A 9,747-nucleotide genomic window follows, 5' to 3' on the forward strand; every position below is an offset into this window, starting at 1 on the left:
AGCAAGAAAGATGCAAATGCGTTGGTTGGATATGCGGAAAGCGTGGGTAATACGCTTTGGTGTTACGATTTCACCGAGCGCTTTAATGTAATCGAAGAGAGCTGTATCCGGAAGAGCATTTAATACTATCGCTTGCTTTCTGCTAGGATATGATGTGGTAGCCGGTGTAGGTTTTGTTGTATTTGATGTGGTAACAGGTACGTAGCTTTAAGCGGTGGGTTGAAGAAGCATTTTTAAATATTCTGGATGCCAAAATATTTAATAAAAATCAGGCGCAATGCCTGGCCTATTAGTGTGTTTGTATCAATTAAAAAATTTACATATCAAGATATTTCACAAAAAACTTTTTACTTTCAATAATTACTTGATCAATAATCACATTCACTGACAAGTTTTTTATTAGAAATACTATTAGAAGAAGCCGAGGTGTTGACTCGTTGGCTTTTCGAATAGGAATGGTGAGTTTAAAATTAAAACATGGTATAATGCAGGTTTCCCCTCGCATATGCTGCAGTATGTAGTAACTTTAAACCTTTTTATCAACTTCTTTACTTTTCATTGTTTCTCTCAGCTTCTTGTAACATTCCATACAATTTCGCATTTTTTGGTACCAGGGTCTTCGGGTTTAGTTCGTATATGTTTTCGCGGAACTGATTTTATATTCGTCATTATCTGAATTAGTTCAGAATTCAGAAGGAGCATAATTAGAATCATAGTCCGAATGTTGCTAAAGGGTTCTTCCTCTGATTCGCTCAAAGTATTTATAATTGTTTCTTGGTGCCAATCAAAATTCTGATTGCGATTTATAAACGAAGTACATGCTAATTACAAAAAGACCACAATATATACATCACCTATTGACAATCAATGGTAACGTGATAGAACAAGTAGAAAAATATCAGTACTTGGAAACTTTGATCAATGCAACCAATGATTATACTGCAGAAATAAATAGGCGAATAGAGATTGCCAGATCAGCATTTATATGTGAAGCCACTCCTAACGTGCAAAAATCTAAATTTGGAGATCAGACTATGTACCATTCGCTGTTATATATTTTCAATATTATTATATGGAGCTGAGACTTGGACATTAAAAAAATGCAATTTAAAAAGAATCGAGGCTTTCGAACTCTGGTTATACCGCAGATAACTTACCTCAATAACTTACCACAATTTTCGATCTCCTTCTAACGTTAAAATTCCGGCTCACATAAAAGTTGAGCTTGCCGATTCTTTCTTTTTTGAATTCAGCCAAATATATATTCTGATCGGCTGCGATTTATATCATTATTTACTTAAGTCTACCGTGATTATTACGGGTCCTAATTTACCGTCTTTTATAGACACTCATCTCGGATACGTCATAGCAGGTCCTGTACCTCGGAAAAATATTAATTTTTCTAATGCCAATACTTTGGCTTCTACCTTTTTAACGGTATATATGATTATCAATAAAATATTCAAATGAAGAATATGTGGAAAACTTATTTCAAGATACAACTCTTATCCTTTCTTCCGGGCGATATCAAGTAGATGTGCCTTTCATATCGAATCAAAATAAAAAATTAGGCTGGCCGTTTGGTATGGCCACTCAAAGACTCTTTGCTCTTGAGAAAATTTTAAAAATGATACAAAGCTTTTTGTTGAGTATCAGAGTGTAATTTCGGAATATTTGACACTCGGACACGCTAAGATCATTTCTTTATCTCTTTATCATAGTTTATCAAACGAGTTCAAATATTTCATACCCCATATGTCGGTAATACGAGAAGAAAGTGTGTCCAAAAAACTCGGGATCGTGTTCGATTTTTCAGCTAAAACTGACTCTGGTGTGTCCCTTAACGACTTAACTTCAGAGGGTTATCAACTTCAGGACAATCTTTTTGACATTTTGTGTCGATTTAGATGCTTCAAATATGTTATTTGTGATAACATCAAAATGATGTATCGATTTATAGACATCAACCCAAAACATAGACATTTACAAAACATACTGTGGAGAGATACTCCCGATGAACGTTTTAAGTGTATTCAATTATCCTCTTCAAGTTTCGTTCAAAATTGTGCCCTATTTCCAGCCACTCGTGTTTTAAAAGACATTGCTTTAAATAATCCTGAGGCTCGCAAAGCACAGCATGCTATCCTCCATCAAACTTATATGGATGACAGTCTGACAGGAACTAATCATAAAAATGACTAAATAAATAAATAATAAATAAATAAATAAAAAAGACAATTATTTAAAGAAAACAATGATAGCTTATACAAGCGACAAAGTATTTAAAACAATAACACCGAACATAAAATTGTAAAACTGGTTTATACATACGAAACCAATACAAGAAATAATATATTATCATAAGGCACCAAAATATTTTATCTGAGTAATGACTCACTAATGTTACGCTATACGATACGTTATGGACCGTTAATGGATTACATTTTAAGTAGGCGTTATTTTCATGTGTTTGTCGTTAATTCTAATATAAATTTTTTATTATTTAGAAATTACAGCCGCATCCCCCATAATGATTATTAGCGGCGGCTACAGAAGTATAAAATTAGAGTTTATAAAATATTCCTATACATTTTAAGAAATTTACGATATTAATAACAGAAAAATTAGTGCCTAATAAATTACTTAAACTGTTAGGTATGTTAAATGTACTACGAAAATTGGCAAATCTATGACATTCAATTAATAAATGGTTAACGGTTATTTGTACATTACATGTTTCACAAATAGGTGGATCACTTTTGGACAGTAAATATGAGTAAGTCTCGTGTGTCCAATTCGTAATCTAGTTATCACCAATTGTTCTCTTCTGTTCCTGGTTGAGGGTTGCCAAGCTGTAACGTCATTTTTGATTTGCTTCAGTGATGTTTGAGAAGATTGCCATTCGTTTTTCCACTTGCACAAAACTCGATTTTTTATAAAAGCTTTTATATCACTCGTGGTATTTCGATTCTCGGCTTTTTCTATATCGGCACATTTAGCAATTTCACTCACGCACTGGTCTGCACTTTCGTTGCCAGCAATGCCAATGTGGGATGGAATACATATAAATCTGATACTCCTAGAATTTTCTTAAGCCTTCATGAGTTCTAGTTTTATCAGTTTCTCAAGGGGATCTTTCGGATAGATCTGTTTAAGGGTTTAAAGGGCACTTAGTGAGTCACTTAAGATAACAGAGTTAGGAATGTTATTAGAATTTATATGCATGATAGCTTTAAACATTGCATAGAGCTCAGCGGAGAAAATCGAAAAGAAGGTTGGAAGACGAAATTGATATGTATCGCGTGGATTAACAAATGCAGCACCTACTCCTTTATCACACTTAGATGCATCTGTAAAGATTTTATAGCAATGTTCGTAATGCTAACGGAGAATTAGATCTACATTATTCTCAATCTCTGCGTAACAGTTAATTTGTTTGTTGTGTTGGGTAGACAAGTATTTAAATTTAGGGTATTAATTTTTCAAGGAGAGGGGCTTTTAACATTGATTGGAAAGGTAATTGGGAATTCTATATTAAGACATCTTAGATAACACCGTACTCGCTCATAGTAAGGCTTATGTTTGGTACTATTGGTAAAGAGATTTATATATTTATTAGTGAACGTATTCTTAAATAGAGGTTTGTTTAAATTTCAGGCTATTGACGTTGCGTGTGAAAGTGTTAAGCAAATTCGGCGGTGATATAATGAAGGCTCCCCACTTTCAGAATATAAACTTTCCACCGGTTACGTTCGAAATCCACCAAGAGAGAGTCTAAGTGCTGTGTTGTGAATTAAGTCAAAGCTAATTGTCTAATATGTTCTTTCCAAGTAAGTTGATTATGAAACCACATACCTAAGAATTTTACATATGATTTAAAAAATAGCGATGTATTGAAAAACTTGAGATTGGGATTATTTGAGAAGTTCTTTTTTGAGAATACCATACCAACGGTTTTTGTAACCGAGAATTGAAAACCAGTATCGCGAGACCACTTTTCGAATTTTTGTAAGAAAGTTTGCAAAATTGTTGAAGTTACATTAATATCTTTGCCTTTTACGTAAACCACCAAGTCATCTGCATATAAACGTGCTTTTAAACGTTTTTTGAGGTTCTTGATTATATCATTAATAGCAATTAAGAAAAGTGTAGGACTAATAATTGAGCCTTGAGGGATACCGTTTTCTTCCTCCTGCATTTCGAAAAAGAAGTTGTTAACTCTTACACGAAAAGATCTGTTTTCTAGAAAGTTCTTAATAAAATGAAGGCAATTTCCACGAATGTTCCATGACTGTAAACGAACAATTTTGTTCGTTTATAAGTAAGTTCGAATTTTCTAGATGCCAAATCAGCCTTGAGTTAATAATTTTTTCTAGTAGCTTGCCCATTGCACAAGTTAGGCTTATCGGTCTATAGGAATTGGGGTCTAGACGAGATTTTTGGCTTTTGAGAAATGGGAGAATGATAGATTTTGACCAAACAGATGGGTACTGGTGTCGCTGCCAAATGAATTTAAATAATTGAAGCATGTCATTTTTAGCGGAAGTGGGTAGGTGCTTTAAAAAATACTTGGGATATCGTCAGGCCCAGGACTTGTTTCTTTTAGACCGTTCAGTGAGTTGTTTAGTTCTTGTAACGTGGGAGGAGCGTTTAATGGAATGTTATAGTTTTCTAAATAGAGGTTAGACCTTTCGGCCTCTAGTTTATTTTCCAGAAATACAGGGTCAAAATTTTTATTGGAATACATTTTTCGGTAGTTTTTAGCTAATGTATTAACAATTTCAAGAGGAGAGGTGACAATTTGATTACCTATTTTGAGACTAGATATTGGGGATGACTCCTTTATACCAGAAATTTTACGTATTTTCTTCCATACTTCTCTTACAGGAGTGGAGCTGTTAATGCTAGAGACATATTGGGCCCAACTGGATTTTTTTGTTTGATTTCGTTACACTCCGAATTCCACCAAGGCACAGGAACATGATTTTTAATGGGCTTTGTTTTGCCGATGAAGAGCTCCGCACTCTGCAGGATGACACTATTAAAAGTACCTAAAGAATCGTTTATATTATCATTTAGTATAAGACTCTCCAAAGCCTTATTTATATAATTTTCAAAATCGATCCACTTAGCCGAATTTATATTCCATTTGGGCAAGAAGGATATTGGGCAAGGCTGACCTGAGAGATTCTAAATGGTAATAGGGTGATTGTCGCTACCATAAGTATACTCGAGAACATTCCAAGAGAGACGCGGAGCAAGACCTGGATCACAGAAGCTTAAATCTATCACGAAGGATTCTCCAGTGCAGATGTTAAATCTTGTAGGTGAACCATCATTTAGAAAATTTAATTGAAGATCCTGCATTACCTTTTCTAAAAGTTTTCCTCTGTAATCAGTACGCTTAGAGCCCCAAATAAAGTTATGACCGTTAAAATCACCTACGATGATTCGATGAGAGGGTATCTGTTCGATAAGGCTTTTTAAATCTTCATTTGTAGCTGAAGAACTAGATGAAAGGTAAATGTTACAAATAAAAATTGGAACGGGAGCGGTGATCTCTATAACTATAGTTTCAATGTTACTATTGACAGGAAAAACATTTGCAACCAAAGATTTTTTAACAAGTGTCATAATTGTCATAAGTGTCACCTGAAGAGAAATTATTGTCATGTACTCTATCTTTTCTAAAAATGTTAAAATATTTGGAATTATAGTTTTTTTGGGGGTTTAAATTTGTTTCTTGGAGACATATTATTTCGGTAGAAAATTCAGAAATAAGTTTTTGTAAGGTTGGAAGTCGATGGAAAAATCCATCTATATCCCATTGCAGTAGTTTAGTGAATTGTATTATATACGAAAAATATGAATTTACAGGTTAACCTGAGATGACTCGCCCTCGGATTCGGAGATGTCGTTACCCAAGTGTCGGAGGATTTTCTTTTTTAAGAAGGTGATATAACGTTTGGTTGATCTATCTTTTAATTGCGGATGAACTTTAGTTAACATATGAACTAATCCCAAAAGGTCAGAAGTAAACTCTTGAATTATGTTAAAAGGATCTTGCACGCCGATAACATTGCTTAGAAGTAGATTTAATTGGTCAAAACTGAGAACAAATGTGGGTAAATGATTTTGGATAAAATCTTTAGCAGGTTCAAGGTCATATGATTTTGTTGATTTTATACATGTATGCTCCTCGTTGCTTTTCACTTTCTTGACTCTAGGTTTGGATGTAGGTACAGCAAATGATTTTTCTGTATGAGTTGTTTCTGGAGACGTAAGAACATCATTGATACTACGTTTTGGCTTGTAGCGTTTTAAATTTTTTTAACTACGAAATATTTATATGTTAAAAATTTCTAAAGACGTCCCTGTTTGTCTGTTTGCATCGAAGTTAAAATAGTCAATATAATATGTGTTATTTCGACAAATTTAAAATAGTTGTTTTGATTCAAGGCTGTAATGTAAACAGCAAGGAAATAAAGAAGGAAAAATTAAGGGACAATTCGCCTAGTAAAGAGTAATAATTATTTAAGTAATTATTATATATTCCAAATTAATAAAGAATAAATTCGACACAGTTTAACGTATACATTTCAAATTAAAAACAAAACAATTGACCCAGTTTAACACAAGCCTGAATGTTTAAAAAATTACGACACTTAGACCTTGTTGGAAATTAATACAAGGTAAGAATTGTTAAACAAGTGAGAAGAATTGAGCTGAGTAAGAAGTTTTACATAGCGTGATCCAGTTTAACACATGGAATACGTGACATAAAGAATCTAAGGTAGAAGTTGGCGATACATAAAAAAAACAGAAGTTGGTCAGCAGTCAGTAAGAACTCGGCACCTGAGGGTGGCCCACGCGAGAGGCGCGCCGAATGAGCGCGCTATTTAACTCGACGGGATAGTGTGACGTACAAGTGTCGGCAACTGGAGATTGGAAGGTACGAAATCTCAAATCCCGGTAGACTGGAGACGTATTCCCTAGCTAGAGCCTAGATACGCAGTAATTAAGATCTCTATATACTAACCAGTCAGCTCAGACTAGTGGAGCCAGTAAGCCTTGCCCCGCTAGCAGGGATAAGTATCCCCTAAGAATTGTAGAGGCCTTGATAAGGATATTGAGACAGACGTCTTCTACAATGGTGACAGCCTTATCAGAGTGGAGACATTTCATTTGAGGGTTATAGTCGATTTATTTACAGTTTCAATCATAAATTATCACACATTAACCCCAATTTATTATTAGAATGGTGACAGCGGACCCGGTTTGGAGAAATTAATTCGGAAATAGGGATGATTAAGTCACTTCTACAGTTTTCTATTTTTTTGGCAAAATTTTGCAAGTTTTCTTATATTATAAGAATTTCTTCCATCGTTGAAATCTTGCTTCGCCAGTGGCATTCCAAAATTTTTCTTCTAGAATAGAAACAGTACAATATTCAGCAAATATTATTTTATGTACAGGACTTCTTTTCTGAAAATCCTTTTCTTTTTTTTACCATTGACGTTTTGCGTCCAGAGACATAGACCCTCAATCAACTTAAAAAGAAAAAAAATAATTTTAGAGTATAAGCAAAGAATTCCGTCAGGTCACTCAAGTACTAAATAATTTTCGTGTGGTAGCACAAATCTCGTTTTAGCGAGTAAATTTTTTTTTATCGCGAGAAAATACCTTCATAACAATCCCGTCCTAAAACCAAAAAATTCCAAGAGGCCATAAAAGGTAGGTGAATCGCTTTTATAATCAATTAAAGGGAGGACAACTTAAATGATTTTGCTTGAAAAATAAATACTAACCATTATTTTAACAGTTGATTTTACTTGAGATAACAATTCTAATTTATTTTATTTAACAACCAATTATATTCTCTATATATTTATTTTTTTTGAATTCTTAAAGTTACCATATAGTACTCTACGAAATATATAAGTATACAGTTAAGACACACACTTATTATTTACGTAGAAGTTGAAAATAAGGAATTTAATTATCCAGGTCAAGTTCACAGTGTCGAGTGCACCTTATGTTGGAAAAAAATGCAAAACAGCATTAGTTGAGTTTTATTAAATGACTGTTTACATATCAAGTTCAATTTTGTTTTGATGAATTAAGTGTGCCATATATATTTTGTAACTCGAGGAATATTTTGAAGAAAGTATAAAATTTACCATATCACACTCGATACTGAGATTCAGACGTTTGCTATTTTTTGGACAAATCCGACGGACTCTGAAAGTTTTTATAGCGGACAATAAATTGATATTATATAAATATGAATCGACTATATTGATTATTGATTTATAATAGGGGACGGTATCATTCCAGAAATTTTACTAACTTTAGTTGTCTATTATAGATGAGATTTTTGTGAGATTCGCTGATACTCTAGCGAAAGAGACGAGTAGAATTTGTTGTCGTCTTAGATAAAGTAGAAGTTGAAACATTCTTCGTGTATTCTATATTTATTGAACGTAGTAGGGATTTACTTGACGATTTGTAGAGATTTCTGCAATAGTCAATTTTTGGGACGGATGACAGCTCGATATATTTTTAATATTGTTTCCTCATCGACTCCTCAACTATAACGACCCAGTGATTTAAGGATTTTTATTTTTGAAGGCAGCTGACCTTAGGTTCTCGAATATGTGGTCTCCAGGAATGTTTTATCGAAAAATAATGCAGAGAAGCTTTATTTGATCTACTACTTGGAGAAAATTTCTATTCAGAAAGATGGTTAGAGATTGCGTGTTTTGTCTTCTGGTAAAATGAATGACTTTGGACTTCGATAGGGAGAAGTTAATGCTGGATTGACTGACCCAGTTGTTTATCTTATTTACCGTTTTCTGTAGTAAAGTGTTTGTGGTGGATATGACCTTTCCATGACAGACTAATATGATGTCGTCAGCATATATTCCATATTGTACAGGATCATTTATGAAGGAAATTAAATCGTTATACTAAGGAAAAATAGTATGCTGCTTAGAGCAGACCTTTTTTGATTCTATGGTGTGAGAATGTTTGACGTCGTATGATCTGACTTAGTGTTTAGTATCAGAGAAAGCGGTATAGAGTCAAAAGCGATTTCGATATCAAGGGAGAGTGCAATCATTTCATTTTGTTGAATAGTGCATGCATAATTGTGGATCGAAGAAGTAGAAGATTGTCCACGGTGCATCGATTTGGGCTAAAGCCGGATTAAAATAGGTCGAGAATATTATTTTGTTCAGTGTGCCAAAGTGATCTTTTACTATTTATTTTCTAGAAGTTTGCATGATGTACAGGTGAGAGAGATTGTCCTGTATGAGTTTAACGTGTTTGGAGATTGATTGTCCTTTTTGATAGGAATCGTTAAGGATTGTCTCCATAGAGATGAGAATTGTTGAGAAAACCAAATGTTGTTGAACAGTTGGAGTCTTTTTTTCGTATGTATTTTGGTGAAGAATTTTGAAAAAGATAGAGGAAATAGTAGGATAATAGACGAGTAGGAGACGGAAGGCGTCGGAGAACGCTGTAAACCGATAGTAATAATCGAGGAAATAGTAGCATTAGAGGAGATAAACCGATAGTAGTTATCCAGGAAATAGTAGCATTACAGGAGATAAACCGATAGTAATAATCGAGGAAATAGTAGCATTACAGGAGATAAACCGATAGTAATAATCGAGGAAATAGTAGCATTAGAGGAGATAAACCGATAGTAATAATCGAGGAAATAGTAGCATTACAGAAGATAAA

This window comes from Diabrotica undecimpunctata, chromosome 11 (assembly GCF_040954645.1).
Source record: "Diabrotica undecimpunctata isolate CICGRU chromosome 11, icDiaUnde3, whole genome shotgun sequence".
Classification (NCBI taxonomy): domain Eukaryota; kingdom Metazoa; phylum Arthropoda; class Insecta; order Coleoptera; family Chrysomelidae; genus Diabrotica; species Diabrotica undecimpunctata.